The sequence below is a fragment of the Corvus moneduloides genome, chromosome 1, assembly GCF_009650955.1.
Source record: "Corvus moneduloides isolate bCorMon1 chromosome 1, bCorMon1.pri, whole genome shotgun sequence".
In the NCBI taxonomy this organism is placed as follows: Eukaryota; Metazoa; Chordata; class Aves; order Passeriformes; family Corvidae; genus Corvus; species Corvus moneduloides.
The window spans coordinates 56,665,201-56,681,838 of record NC_045476.1 but is presented as its reverse complement, the minus strand read 5'-3'; the positions used below and the strand labels follow the sequence as shown (position 1 = coordinate 56,681,838).

Sequence of the window (16,638 nt, the reverse complement as noted above, 5' to 3'; positions counted from 1 at the left end):
GTAAAAAAAGCTATCATTCTGTTTTGTGAACTTCAATCCTTTTATCCATTGCTAAAAAAAATAACTATGGTCAACTGGGCCATTTTAATCAAATTAGAGATGTTTCATTTCTGGCAGTGGATTAGAGTGTATTGAAGACAGTTTTATATCTTCAAGTAGGTACATATTTCTTATAATCTTGGCAACTGATTAGATTTTACTGATTTTTTTAAATTGTATTTGCATAATTTATTTAACATAACCAAAATTTTCTACCACAATTTCATCCAGTTTTACTATTTGCATCATCCTTAACTACATTAGTTTCATTACCTACAAAAGCTAACATTGCTGAATACTGTACAGTTAGAGATTATCTTGATTATTTAATATGAATATTTGTGATAAACAGCTTACCATTAGAATTACGACAGCTAGCAAAGTAATGATGCTGTGCTCTCTAGTCTGATCAACCTATTCATATGCAATACCTTTAGTTGACCACTGTCTACAAAGTTTGTTGTATACACAGAACATCAGCAGGGAAAACAGATCTAAATTACCAACTCTGATATCCTTTCCCCTTTACCAGACACCCTAGTCTGCAGCCTAGACCCAGCGTTGCAGCAAAACATACATGTCCTGAATGAGATTACAGCAATGGAAAAAATGTAGTATGGGCATGGCAGCTCACAGGAAAGAAGATGGAGTTTGTGTGTAAGAACAGCAGCTATCATGGAACATACAACAGAATTCCATTTTTATTCTGGAAAACTCTCAAATGCAAGTTCTGTCCTTTGAAAGGGAAGCTTATGGCCGACACAGAGGATCTAATTTGCCAAGTGTAATCTGGGAACAGGAAAGGGGAGGTATGCAGTCCTCTGAGGGTGGGTCATCGGTCTCTGGACTGCAGCCAGGTCCCGACCACCTCAGTATATGTGATGCAGAAATACACAGACACACAATGCGGAAGATATCACCAAAAGGAACCTTATAAGTATCTCCTTTTTTCAGTTTCCTGTTAGGTTCTGCTGCGGCAGAGTCCTAAATAAGGAAAGATCCCTGCATTACTTAGTTTTTCACACTTAAACCTTTTACAGTGATATTTTCCCATTTTAGGTAGATAGTATTGTGGTTATAAGAAAGCAAGCACAGTATACAGATGCTGAAAACAAAAGTCATCAATGCATATTTGTGTTATGTGTTGTGTTATTTGTTAAGGTATACATTGGAAGATCAACTATATACACTATGCAAATATCCTAATTTCTGTAGAAGAAAATATTAGGTCATTTATATCATCTTTTTCAGAAGTGTTTAATATAAATTCACTTCTTTATACTTAAGTAGTGCTCTTTAAGTACTCCAGGAAGGCCATGCATTGAGAAACCTATACATAAGTATATGAAGAGGAAAGTAGTAACAGCAATAATACTGCCACATAGGAAAAAAAGAATCTTGAACTACAACATTAATCAAATGTGCTTGCTGTGAAGCAAAATAAAGATCAGCAGCTCTAAACAGATCACACTGAGTGATTTGACCTGTTCATGCAGATATAAATTACTTAGAAGAACACAACACAGCATACAGTTAAAATACATACAAGGTCAGGTAGGGAACTTTCCAGCAATCCTCTAAGAGATTGAAAAAAATTCTGGGTAACTTAGATCTGTGTGTGCATTTTGTTAACATACACTTAGGCAAGCTTCACTGCCCTCTCAACCAGACACAAAGCAGGCCTAACAAATAAGAGAAACTAGAAACACTACATTAATAAACCATTCATTTAATCACAAAAAGAAATGTAAAAAAATCTTCCTCCTCTAGCCATTGACTATAATGAGTCTTAGAATTCCAGTCTCCTTCTCATAACATGTTTTCCTTTCTGAATTTGAAAGTTTATTAAGTGTTCTGTCAGGATTCCTACGAGGCCACATACCCAAACTAGGAAGCAAAGCTTTGTTAAAAATTATACAAATCAAATTACTTAGCATTCAGCCAACATTGCTAACAAACTTAGATTTCCAGGAATTCCCCATGCCACCAAAATCCTCAGCTGCTCTACAGAAGCCAGGCTGAGAAAAGAAAAAGGAATATTCAATGGAGGAAAAAAACCCAAACATAAAGGCAAAGTCCCTAGATACCAACCTCACGACTCCATCTCATTTACGTTATACAGTCCTCCTTGCAAGGAAAGAGGAGTTTTTGGAGAGTATTTGGAGAAAAAAAAAATTACATCAGTCCTACAAAACTGATCAACAACACCAGTTTCAGCTTTGAACTTCGGCCCATGGAGACATGTCCAGTTTCTCAACCAACCCAACACAACTCCCTGAAAGATGGGAGTTTCTTTTGAGGTCCAACCTCACTGCTGCATCCGAAAGCATGACATTCATCTTAATGCATGCCTTAAGGGACTTATTTCTAATTACCATAACAGGGAAACTTAGAACAGCCCAGAAACTGGCTTTTGGATTTGCTCAGCCATCGTTTGCTTTCTACCAGCCCTTCCCCAAAGTACATCTCACATGCAATTTCCTCAATTCACAGTTACTCCATAAAGGAGGCACCGGGTAGAGCTATAGCAAGTTTCCTTCCACAGAAACTACAGTTTTCCACAACAGGACTGATTAATGATTTTTGCCTGAACAATAGGAATAAATAACACAGAATATTTTATACCTTAATTGCTATGGAGGCTGCAGCAATTATGCCTTTCAGGAGCTTTTCTGTACAGAATGTACGTGGTATTTTCTTCAGCAGGGCCCTACACTTTCGCCATGGTTAGCTAGATCCTGTGATTTTCAGTGTGGGTGACATCATGGATTTTCCAAAGGAGAATTTTTACATATCAGATAACAAATGCTTACATGCATGCCTGAAACTTTTCTCTGTTCTCCAAAAAAAAACCCATGCTAACAATCATTAATTTCTTGCCTGGAAATGCAGGCATTATGTACAGATATACAAGACATGTGTAGGTGTTCCTGCAATGGATTTTACACTTTGTAGAGAACAATGTCTCTGATGTCAGAAATACCCCAAATTTGCATTGTTGAAAGCTTAGTATGAAGAGTTTGATGGGCAAGAAATCCAACCAAAATATCTGCTAATCACCACCATTCTGGTTTCTTTACTTTCAAATAAAGAAGTAATGTAATTTAAGTTGCATATTTTACATAACAACATCCCTTGGTTTTGCACTGTATTTAGTATAAAGTCTTTTCGGTAGTACACTTTTTTTTTTTCAATTTAGTAAAGGATGTTTACTGATGTAAATTAAAACAATTCTGAAATATAAACTATAAACATTGACACACTGAAATCACTGACAGTTTCCTTATCAAACTGAAAATCTCTCCCCTTTAAAGAAGTGACCAGCCCAACTCAAAAGCCCACTTGTTTTATTGACTACTTTATTCCCAGGTGTACTAGTCTGGGACATGTAAAAACATCCATTTAAATTTTAATACAAAGATATGGACTGTATTCCTCAGAGAAGCAATCATTCAAATTCACTTTCTTGAATTATTTATATGGAATATATCAGTAAACACTAAGAAGACATGCAACACAAACCCTATTGTGGCATGGTAAGCAGAATACTTGAATGTTTGTGAAAATATTTCACCAATACTACAGTTTGTGACAGGGAAAAATATTAGCACCAAAACCAAGCACTGATAAAAACTGATCAGAATGCAAGACAGCAACGTCACTGAGTATAGTTAGGATTGATTTAAGAGCAGTTTAATAACTGAAGCAAATTTGTTAAGAATAATGTTAATGAAAAGAGAGATACCAAAAGGAGAGAGTGAAATAAAACCCAAGGGAAACAAGTGATGCACAATACAGTTGCTCACCTGGGAACCAATCAGCCTCTCCTGAGCAGCGATCAGCCAATTCCTCCCAGTTTATACCCTGAGCATGACAGTCCATGATATGGAATATCCCTCTGGCCAGCTGCCCTGGCTATGCTCCCTCCCTGCTCCTTGTGCAGCTCCTCACTGGCAGAGCATGGGAAACTGAAAAGTCCTTGACTTAGGGTAAGCACTACTTAGCAACAACTAAACACTGTGTTATCAGCATAATTTTCATACTAAATCCAAAACACAGCTCTGTACCAGCTGCTAAGTTTAAAACTAACCCTATCCTAGCCAAAACCAGGACACCCTTCATGTACCTTAACTTCATCATATGAATTCTTTAAAAGCAACTTCTGACTGACCTTAAATTTTAAAACTCCTAGGTTTGCTATTTCCAGGTTGTTACATTAATTACCTACCAAGTCAGAAGAACTACATTCAAATTTCTCAGTGTTTTCTTCACTAAAAGAAATATTGAAATAAATGAAACCTGAGGAGACTCTGGTACAAGGAAATACCACAACATATTTTTGCTGATTCATCACAAGTCTATAAAGGCTTTTTTCTTTCTTTAAATAATACAGCTGAACAAACTAAAAATCAAAAAAACACCACTGGAATTTAATTTATGCTTACGAGCAAAGTAGTACATAATTCAAAAATCTCCTCCAAGTGAGAGTCATGGAACTGTTCCCAATGTTTAAAACATCTCGGTAACAATTTTAGGAAAAAAATTTTAGGATTTAAAAAGTGAAAATTGGAAGAGAAAAGTTGAGGAGTTACTCATCCTTCCTACTATTTTACATCAATGACTAAACAAGCAAATTTTTCCACAGGGCCACTAAAATTTAAAACCATTTTTTTAATGACTAAATGATCACATTGAATAATATTTTGATTGTATAAGTGACTAATTATAAACATATTGAAACTAGGAGGCGTAAAAAAAAAGAGAGAAAAAAAATTGACCCCAACAAAAAGTAGAAGATAAACTGTTCAGATAAAAAGATTTCTAGACAGTGGGTAGTATTTTGAAATTGGTGAATTTTAAAAATATATGCTATTTGAATATTAAAAGCATTAAAAGAAGGCTGAATCACCAAAGCTGATGACTGGTAGTCTTTAATAAATGGAGAAAAGCAATCTGGGACAGAAAGCACTGGCTTTTATAGGTATATCTGTGTAATCTATGGTAAGTTCTCTGTAACAAAGCACATTAGGCTGTCCACTAGATAAATCACTCTGATGGAAGGATTAATCGATCACTCAAACAATTCTTTCCATATCGCTCACCATTATTTCTACATATCCACTGAAACTCCTTCAAAATCTGGAGCATCATAGATTAAACATTCTGGGGACAATCTCTGTCTTCCAAAGCATGCATCTGCCATCTTCCCCAAGAAAGCCAGCTCCAGAAGTGCATCACTCAATATGAGCTCCACATAGACCTCCCCACAACCAGCACCACAAGTATCTCCACCCATATCAACAGAGGTGAAGCTCTTTGACTATTACCTGCCATGTGTTCTTCCTCTTTTCTTTCCTTTCCCTCACATGGGGCAACCTCTAAATTCTGCCTAACAATTAACTTTTGTTGGCAATAAACTACAGGGATTTTTTGTGTTTAATTGTTGGATTTAATTAATCTCTCCATATTTAGGTGCTCTAGGGGTGATTACACTACAGGAAAGCAAAGCTGAAAAGCGTAATTTACAACTGGGGAAGAATCCTGATGATCCATAATTTCCTGGGGCAGAAATTCCTACTTCATGCTCGAAAATAAGTCTTTGAAGAAATGTTCTTTAGTCTTGTGACAAAAATGTTCCACAGCCTTAGAGGAAAAGATTTGTTAACTGCTGTCCTCATTCAAATGCTTTGCGCAATTTTAAAATAAACTGGGAACAGGGCACTGGAATTCCTTATAAATAACTTGTGAAAATATGAACCTAATTTAATCAATAGAAAATCTGTACAGAGAATAAAGATCAGGTTAGCAGGCAGGTTAAAGGATTTCATAGGAGAAGTTCATGCTAGATTGTTTTCTATTATGTGGAATTTTTTTTTTTTCCCCCCCCTAGGGAGAGAGCTGTATGGAGAAGTTGATTAAATTATTGCAGTCCTGGGATATGAATAGCTGGCACTATGTCACTCTCCACTGGGATAGTGTGGAGCCTTCTAGACAACTACAAATGGTTTTGTATTTCTTCATTAGCTTTACTATAAAAGAGTTCAGCGATAGTGAGATACCAAATGGGTTATCAAAATAAGGCAGCCCCTCACCTATAAGAATGCATACCTGCACCTGAAGTAAACTATGTAGTGGCAGCAGCATCTCAAAGCACAATTCCCCTATTCACCCAGAAAATTCCTGACCCATTCAAATTCAGCTCCAAGAAGACAATAACTTCTGGGTTTGTGAAGGATCAGTGAGCATTGCCATTTGCGTGTTCCTAGAATTTGCTCTGATGGTGTCCATACTGACACTAGAGATGTGGATGCACAAGCAGAGCCCGAGTAAGGCAGTTTTACTGAAACAAAGCCAGAAGGGAAGATCCAAGTTGGCTCAGCACCACAAGCATCAGAGCAGGCTCTGCACCTCTGCCTGACCTCCTGCACACATGTCCAAGGGATGCTGAAGGCCAGGATGTCACAGGTCCACAGCTCTCAATACCAGAAACTATTGCTTAAAGGTGGCTTGGCCTCACATCCTTCTACAGCATAAACACACCTTATCAGTCTCTTATCACACCTTATCAGTCTCTTTTAAAATCATTAAATACTTTCCTGTAGTTCATATACTGCCATTGAGTAAACTGAGACAGAGAACTGGCATTTGCAGAACTACTCTCTAGAGGTCTATTCAGGGATAGAAGTGCATTTTCTGACTGAGGGTCCTTCGTTTGTTTGTTTGACTGTCCATCCCACCCAGACAGACATACCAACTTAAAGACTTTAACACATTGCCCCATCTTTCAGACGGGAAACCCTACATCTTCATGGTTAACTGCGCTGATTTTTTTTCAGGGGAGTATGAGAAGACAACAGTGAAATTTATGTCCTCCATCTACTGACTCAGTATATTACTTACTTCAGAATGCTTTGTAGGTAAGAAGTGCCAATATTCCCATGGAATTTTTAACAACTAAAAATTGGTATTTGATTGCATTTTTAATTGACAAAGTTACATAATTACAGTTTTAAACAACTTAATTTGTGTTCATTTTCCATGGTGTTCAGTTTTCAATACGAAAGTTCACTTTTGTTAATTAGAGTTTCCCAGTGTTTTTCCCATCTTAAAGGGAAGAAGAAAAAAAGTAGATCCTGTCTCCTTTTTCCCTTGGGAATCCTTTGTCTGAGCTAGCTTATACTATGCTTGCATTTTAAATACACTTTTTCTCTTGAGAGAGGCTGTGCATTTCTGTTATCTTTTTCTAGCAGGTTTTTCTCTGGAATTCTACCTAATTATTTTCTCTCTTTAAATGTTGCAATTAATTTTCCTCAGATTTAGGTTATGTTTTTACACAGTAGTCCTTGACACTGAAATTATTGCTATTGTATGTATGATTTTCTATAGATAGGACAAGAGTAGGACTGGCAGAACACATGAAGCTTTCAGAAACAAGCCTTTGTTCAAGACTGAGAACAGATGCAGGAAACTTCAAGCTAAGTGAAGGCTAAGACTGATTTTAACTTATGCTACAGTGTTACATAGTTCAAGGGAAAAGGGTAGCTGCCCTCCTATTGCAGGTCTGGAATGCACAAATATATCCCTTCAGGATTTGCTTTTGGTTTTGCCTGCTTTGTCTATAGACTGCTAAATATATGCTGGGGGGACACTGGCGGGACTTTGCCCCTCCTGACATCTTGAGGGCAACAGCACAGCCTGTCTTCACCAGCCTGTGAAGACAAATGTCCAAATTTGTCACATTCCAGTTCCTTTTGCCTATACTACTGATAAACTTGGGGACAACCTGCTTAGATACAGTAATAAACTATGCCCAAATATACCTGAAAAGAGACACAGGATAAACACATGGAAAGTATTATTTTACTCCAGCGGGCAACTTGCCTTAAAAGTGCATTTGTTGGATAAAAAAAACCTGAACCTGCTTAGTAAGACTTTCACTTGAAATTTGAAACAATTTCCCCTGACTTTGCTGAATGTTGACGCTTGTGTTTCCTCATCCTCTGCAATTCCCCTGGGGATCCACAGGATTTTGCCCAAGGGAGTTTTAGTCCTACCCACAAATTGTAGTCAAGAGCCAAACAACTACTAAATAATCTTCATATTGGAACACTTTTACAGTGTAGGTCAGCCTTTTTCTGCTATTACTATATTTGTCATAAACTAAAAATCATCTATATGCTTACTTCTGAATCATAAACATCATTATTCAAACAAATAATCATTTTTTGTGCAATTCAATTTTACCATAGTTTTTAAAAGCAAAACATAAACAATGTTTTATATGTTTCCTTCCATTTTCTTTCAAAATAAGTAAACAAATACATCTAGTGAGGAATGAAAACATTTAGTCTATTTTGAATATATTTTTAAGCCTTACATCAAAAAGGCTTATATATTAGAATACGTTAACTAATGAAAAGCCAGAAATCAAAGATGGTAATAAAGCGAAGCAAGTATAATAAATACACAAACACAAAAAGAAACTCAATGATTCATTGTTGTTTCTGTGCTTAAATTGTTGAAGAATTCCTTGTCAATTACAAAAAAAAAAAAAGTATAATAAAACGGATGGCAACCAGATAACACTACATTTGTGCTTCTATATGAGAAATAATTACATGATTCAATCTTCTGGACTCCACTCCCACACAGAACAGAAGCACCACGTAAGTGCACTACACTCCTGGTAATACTAATTAGAGATGTACTACCTCCATGAATTTATATTCTTAACTTGAATAGCAGCACCATTAATTGCAAACAATTGCAAACCTGTATCTATTACACTATTTCACATCTATAGAAGCCTTTCTGCCTTCAACCTGAAATCCTTTCTATTGGTTTTGTTGGTTTCTCAGCCAAAGCACTGGGATGAACACACTGCACTTGATGCATTGCACGTCAGATGTTCATATTCTTCTTAGTTGTTTCCTTTGCTTCAAACTTTATGATTCTAAAACTTAACTTTTAGAACATACCTGTATAACTACCTTAAGCCAACTGAAGGTCTACTCACTGAAACAAAGGTGTCTCAAATAGAAATGTCTAAAATTTGTTTTACACTGTTTAAAAATTGGCCCTGTAGAACTTCCATATGATCCTAAAAATGGCAAAATTACCTACAATATTTATGCTCAGCTTTCTATTACTAAAGAGAAACTATGAAAGAAACCTTGTAAGTTATGAATAGGCACAAGCTTGTTAAGTCACATTTCATCTTTCATTGGTTTTCAACCTTTTTACCCTGTATTTGCTTTATAAAGCTCAGTTGGTACTTAGCAACTACTGTAATAGTTCTTCCATGTACTTGTACAAAGTCATCACTAAAGGTCTAGATGCTTTATGAGAAGGCTGCATATGAAACATTTATATTACCGAGCGTGAAGTCCATTGAAATCTTGCAAGACAGAATATGAAAACAATTTTTTAAAAGCAGGTTTTTTAGGGGTTAAGAATTATTTTCTGTTCTACCGTTCTGATTCAATCCATGAAAGTTTTCAAATGAAGAGATTTTCCAAAGTCCCTTGTGTGCTCTACTCTTACCACCAGGCAGAGGATGTACTTCTAAAACATTTCCCAGGAGCCACCCATGTAAAACTCACTTTCATTAATTGTAGAATGTGTGAATTTTAAAAACAGCTATGTTAATAGAAATCATAGAATGGCTTGGGTTGGAAGGGTCCTTGAAGATTATCTAGTTTCAACACCCCTGCCAAGGGCAGGGACACCTTTCAGTAGACCAGATTTCATAGAGACCCATCTAACCTGCCCTTGAACACTTCCAGGGATGGGGTATCTACAACTTTTCTGGGCAGCGCCCAGAGCCTCACCAGTTCCAGTGCCTCACAGTAAAGAATATCTGTTTAACTTTACTAAGCGATTTGTTAATTATGAGTCATTCCTTTCACATGCCCTGCATTAAAATATGCACAATTGAATCCTTCTACATATGAAATAAGCCTAAAAGGGTCTGATCTACTTTTACCCTCTTTGTATCACAAGGATATCACAGCTATGTAATCTGTAAGTCACTTGGTTTACTAATGTCATCCAATTTTGGTATAGCTCACGTCATTTAAAAAAAAAAAGAGAGCAAAAATATTCTATTTAAATTTGTTATTTAAAACCATTCCATAAGAAGTTCTTTTTCCAAAGGTTGCATTTTAAATGATAAAGTTAGACTTCCTCACGAAACAGAAGTTTTATATTCTGAGAACCTTCACCAAAGATTGGCTAAAGCCTCATAAACCCTCCAACCTCAAAAATATAAAATTAACTTAAAATAAACTTGCTTATATGTTCCAATGGATATTCACGGAACTGATTTTGCTGCACCCCAGTAACTTTCATAATTAAAAGGTTTTACTTATACTTGCAGTAAACCAAAATAGCCCCTCTGTTTTCTCATTCGAGGCATGCCATATAACCTGGGGTGTTTTACCCAAGAAAAAATTACTATTAGCCACAAGAAGAAAAATCAAACAAACAAAAATCACCACAGAGAAAGATGATTCACTCTCAGGTGATGTGCATCTATACAAATCTGTGATTCAGGATTTGAGGTACTATTTTTTACACTTAGCTGCTTAGACTGGACAGGCAGAAATCCCAGAGTTAAAATGAACTGGGCAATTGGAATTATGCAGCCTGGGGAATCTATTGCTTTTCTGACCCAAATTACAGTGTCTGCACTCTGACATTCAGTGTCTAAATCCACTTCATTTTTCTGCTCATTCTTTACAACCTGGCTAGACCAATGGAACAGATGAAAAATGTCAAGTAATAACAACATAATTAGTAGTTATGTGCTTGCATTATAAAAGAAGAAACTGAGATAAGGGTTATGCACTGCTGGAGGGGAAGAATGCCATCCAGGGGGACTTTGAAAGGCTTATGAGGTGGGTCCATGCAAACCTCATCAAGTTCAACAAGATCAAGTGCAAGGTCCCAAACCTTGGTCAGGGCAGTTTCAAGCACAAATATTGGCTGGACAGAGAATGGATTGACAGTAGCCCTGGGGAGAAAGACTTGGGGTTTTCATGGACAAGAAGCATGACATGATCCAACAGTGTGCACCTGCAGCCCAGAAAGCCAGCTGTATCCTGGGCTGCATCCAAAGCAGCACGGCCAGCAGGGCAAGGGACGGGATTCTGCCCCTCTGCTCTACTCTGGTGAGACCCCACCTGGAGTGCCGCATCCTCTTCTGAAGCCCCAAACATGGACATGGACCTACTGCAGTGAGTCCAGAGAAGGGACACAAGACGATTAGAGGGCTGGAGTCCCTCTTCTATGAGGACAGAGAAGTTGGGGTTGTTGGTTGGAGAAGAGGAGATCATGAAGCAGCCTCCCGGTAACCACAGGGATCCTACAAGAAAGACGACTTTTTACAAGCACAGGTAGTGATAGGACAAGGGGAACTTGAAACTGACAGAGGGTGGGTTTAGATTAGATATTAGGAAGAAATTCCTTACAATGTGAGTGGTGAAGCACTGGAACAGGTCGCCCATAGAGGTGATGGATAACTCAGCCCCAGAAATATGCAAGGTCAGGTTGGATGGGGCTTTGAGCAGCTTGGTCTAGTGGAAGGTGTCCTTAACGATGGTTGGGGGTGGGGGTTGGGGGTTTGAAACCACATGGCCTATAAGGTCCTTTCCAACCCATACTGTTGTATGATTCTGTGGCTATATCACAAACAGGACAATGGTACAGACCAGCCTTCTTTTAAGTACAAGGACTAGAAAATAAGAAAAAGAGAAATATCCCAATTTACAGAAGGGAAGTGAAGAACTGAAATTCCTAAAAATTAATATAGACCTACTGGTGAATTTTAACAAAAGACTAGATTTCAGCTGACATTAATTATTGCATTTCAAAGTCACTAGATACACTGAAACATTTGTTCTTAAATAATTTGCTCACTATCACACAGGAAGCATGTGTGGAAAAGTCAGGAACTGAACTGAGATTTGTAACTGAATATATTTAAACACATAAACAGTGCTAATTTATGCAAGTCAACAAAACAGTTGTACTTCCTAACAGCTTTATTTTTGTCTATCATATCAATTTGGAAGTGGCAAATTTAAGTCTAAATGCCTAAAAAATATACTTAATAACTTAAAATAAAGTTATAGATTATAAAAATTATCACTGATATCTAATTAAGCAAGCCATAGAATTTTAATTAAAATTCCCTCTCATGTACAGCTAGCTTTAGTTAATACACCATTAATTAAAACATGATGTAGTTCAAAGGAAGTAGATACTTCTGATGAAACCGTGTCACTTACAGATTTAACTACATAAACACAATAATAACACCATTCCAGAAATATGGGGCTCTTTTTAAATTACTTGAGGTTTATACTGTGGTTTGCTTCAGGGTCCTGGTTTTCCAGTCTCCCATGCTGGAAACCTGATTAGAAAACATCATGACTCCTATCCAGTTCCAGCAGCACCACTCCTTCTTCTCAGAGCTGGACCAGCACAAGCCAAGCTTCATCCAAAATGGTACTGGGAGGAGGTGCCCAGGGCTGAGCCTACACCCCAGGGACCAGAAACACACCTAATCTATCCACTTGTTTGTCCCAGTAAAAGCACCCTAAAAAAAAGGAAAATGGGGATTCTGAACAGTGTGCCAAAGCCAAATATAGGTCACCTTGTCCTGAATCTCAACTACTGTGCTGTCTTTCCCCATGAGGGAAGAAAAGGTATGTACCCAAAGAAGAGTAAAGAGAAATTATGAAAAAGCTGAAACTGCTTGGAATACCGAACTGCAAAATGCCAAATCCTCTGCTTTCAGAAGCAAAGGAGTACTCAGCGCATTTAGCCTTTTTCAGATTATGGCCTTCTCAGATACACAAAACAAAAGGTTATTCAAGAGATTATTAGAGATGTCTAACGTTTGCTAGCAAGGTTCCCAGGCACAAACTGCATCACTAGATTTAGCTTACACTTCTTAACTTGGCACAACTAAAATAAGCAAATTATTTCTTTTGGCATCTTAGAAGAATTAAAAATGTAGACTTAGCATACCTAAAAAATTCACTGTAAAATATACTGTCGTAAATATATGTACACCATATGTTTGTGTTTCCTATTTTCATTTTTATTCAAGATAAGTTTACCTAATATAACTGTTATCCTGTCCTTGTTAGTATTTTAGTAAACTACCTATGATACCGGTGAAATTATGAACATACATATTTCTATATAGATACATCAGAATTTTCTGATGAAAATAAGCAACATTTCACGTTCTTTTGCATATTTCATCCCTATTTTAATTACTCACAAAATGTATCTAGTCTATTTAATAACAAATATCACAAATATCACAAATAAAAGCAGCAGATCTCCTACAATAGTGTTGCTTAATTAATTACTAAGCTCAAGTTAGCACAGATAATAGACAAGATAAATACTTCCACTGATTATTTGTGAACCAAAAATATTACTCTATGATATTTCTATTTTGGTATGTATGCAGTATTCCTTTGCTTTATGGCCTTAAAATCTATACATATGAAATAAAATGTTCCAGTAAACAGTTATTAATAAAAACTGTATATTCTTTTTCTGCCAAAAATTCAAGGGGAGAATTCTTCAGAGTCATAATTTCAGATAATACTGTATTTATCAATGTTAAAAATTTTGGTTGTACTAAGTATTCCTGAATAGTCAGAGCAGTTACTGTACTAGCATTTTCAAAATACTCAAAAAGCCCCAAAATACTTTACTGAAAATAGCAGACTTGCTTGCTTTGCAGAGTTGGCAGGGTTATGCATACTTTTCCAATCTATCAAATGTTGCAAAAACACATGTCTTCTCTTTTATGGGACAGCACGATTGCTCCATTTGTGGTAAATTTGTCCTGAGACACAGAATTCTCCAAAGAACATTGCATTACAATGGCCCACATCAAGACATCTGCTTTAAAAACTCTCCAGTGATTTCTACGGAGAATAGGCTTAAAAAATAAATGGAACAACATGTCCCAAAGTACTTTTTTTACCTAGCTTAAATACTTTTCATGAAAAAATGTTCTGAAAAATTTAGAAAGCTGTAGCATTACCACTAAGTTATGCCTTTAATATTCATCTATTCCCAAATGGGTGAGAAGGGTTCATGGACTGACAGTAACACGTGGGAAAGAGCTCCACAGCTGCAGAGCAGGTAATGATCCCCACGATGCAGGGGTTGCATGGGGAGTCTAAGCTTTCCCAGGAGACAAGTCCTGCTGGCTCCCTTCCCCTCCACTCACTACCCCACCACTAACACCCTGTGCTGCCATGGCAGCAGCAGAACAGCCAACAGCATCATCCATGTCAGAAAAAGTAAGCAGGCATGGAGCCACAGTCCTAGAGAAGCCAGAAGGCCATGAGCAAAAAGTTTGGGATCTGACAGTCTAATATTACCCTCACATTTGACCAGTGCCATCATAGCCCTTACAGAAGATACACTGCAAACAGTACAGATGACACAGCCACACAAAGGCCCATGGACTGGGGGAGGGAGTGGACCTTTCTTTTAGTCTGTGTCAACACTGTGAACAAATTTTATCACACCAAATACCTTAGATGCACTTCACCAGCTCTACAGAACATTGAGAAAGGAAAAAATACTGTCATGTCTTGTTATTGTCTACTCTCTTTTAAGACTATTTCTCTGACACAAAGTGCAACTATAAATTTTAATGCTGCAAAAACACCAAGACCTTCCTTCTTTAGTTACTTTTGAAAATGAGATCTCTGTAAAACGCCAAAGTATGCATAAAGTTCAGATTTCTGATTATATAAAAAATTACTTTATATAAAGAAGCATACTATCCTTATTTACACTGCACAAGAGCTGTTACTTTAGAACAGATATACAGAGGAACATGCCCAGAAATTCCCTGGTGAAGTCATCTGAAACCCCTTTCCAAAGAACAATAACCTTCTGCATCAGTAGAGCTCCATATTATCTCATGTCTGACTGACAAATAGAACAAAAGTTCCTATGAACTTCATTAAACAGCTGTTATCTAATAATTCCAATCTTTTCATAGCACAACCAATGCTCTTAGATTATTAGTATTTGTTAGTCAAATTTTATAGATATAAATAGGTATTCTAAAATATCCAAGATGTATATTGAATCTAACTCCCACCCTCCATACAGCACAATTAGGATGTCACTGGCTTTTGCAATACCACTTCACATGGGTGATCTGGGTTTGGGACTGGTCTGGCTTGGGTTTGTTTGAATATGAATGATGTAAGGCAGAATTTCTTTTTCATATTTAGAATGGCTTTAGTCATGCAGATGATATGCCTGTCAAAATAGGTCCAAACTGGAATACTAGCAATAAAAAAAAAAAGACATGAAACACATCACTAAAAATTTCTAACTTGATATGGAATCACAGTAATTGCCACATCAACATCAAGACACATCCTTTTTTCCCTTGCCAAAGAACCTTTTATGCCCTTGACACCTTCCAGACATGAAGGCCTCCAATTTATCCTTGATCCCAAGTGTGCTTCCTTCTTCTGAGCACCACTTCACATCTCTCTGACTGGATGTTACTCACTAACCTCAAGAGTTTGTTTGTTCCTCTTGGGCTCTGACATTCACTAGGGGCTTAGTTCATGCCCTCAAACATTCCTTGCTCTACCCATTCCAAAGCCATAGCACATTGCCTCGAGCACAGACTGTGAGCTGCCCTGGCTCCTCTCACCCTTCAGGAGGAATGTGACCTTCTTGAATCTTCCACCTCCCATTCTCACATTCTTGTGATTCAAGAGGACCCATCAAGCACAAGAGGACCCATCAGCAGATGTAGTTTTCCTTCTCTGCCTGAGCAAGACGTGATCACTAGGTTTCCATTCAGGTCAACAGGTTTTTAAAAAACCCAATGGCATTTCCAGAATCTCTCTCAAACACACAACCATTTACCACTGTGTTTTAACCTATCAAGAAGCTGGTCCTAAACATCTCTCTCACACATACACACACAAAAGGGGGAAAAAATATGACAGATTTTATTTGCTTGTGTCTGGTTATTCCTACCAACTTTTCCTTCTGCTTTGCTCTGGCAGTCAATCTGTTATGTTCTCTTACAACCACCCTTAGCAGTAGCACTTTGGGTGTCTAAAGAAGCAATTCTCAGAGTGTAATTTATACAAATACTACAGTCTATTCCTTCAGTTGAAAAGCAAAGACTTAACCAACTCTAAGCAACTTTGCCTAGGAGCTTCTCACTTTTACACACTGCTAAATTTTAGCCACAGCACTTAATAAATAGGAAAGAAGAATGACTCTTCACATATCACTAACTGCTGTAATCACCCAAAGTAGAAAAGTAAATATTTTTATATGGAAATACAGCCAATCCACACTGAAAGAAAATGCAAATCAAGTGTGACTGTGCATAAGACAATCCGGGCAGTGTAAAAGGATACCAGCAAACTCACTATCCCCCTGTATCAGGTCTGTACTAACCAAAACAGATGTCTGCAGAAATTGAAAAAAAAAAAAAAGACACAATTAAGTCAAACACATAAAAGCATCCTCAAGTTTTACTGGAATTCCATTTCAGAAGAGTGGGTGGGGAAA

The 16,638-nt window shown here is 37.2% G+C and overlaps 1 protein-coding gene across 9 annotated transcripts in view; it reads right to left on the bottom strand.

The window, feature by feature from the left end:
• The window catches only part of DGKB (diacylglycerol kinase beta), a 381,383-nt gene that overhangs the window by 305,640 nt on the left and 59,105 nt on the right, over nt 1–16,638 (bottom strand). Inside the window, exons 1-2 of one of the 9 annotated variants that reach the window (XM_032110598.1) lie at nt 11,511–11,738; nt 11,223–11,404 (exon numbers count right to left, since the gene is read on the bottom strand). The exons of 7 other annotated variants lie outside the window; for them this stretch is intronic. The gene's annotated coding sequence lies outside the window, so the exon portion shown is untranslated. Of the gene's footprint in view, nt 1–3,845; nt 3,918–11,222; nt 11,405–11,510; nt 11,739–16,638 lie in introns of those variants that run through there. One more of the 9 variants, XM_032110613.1, reaches the window with a different exon arrangement.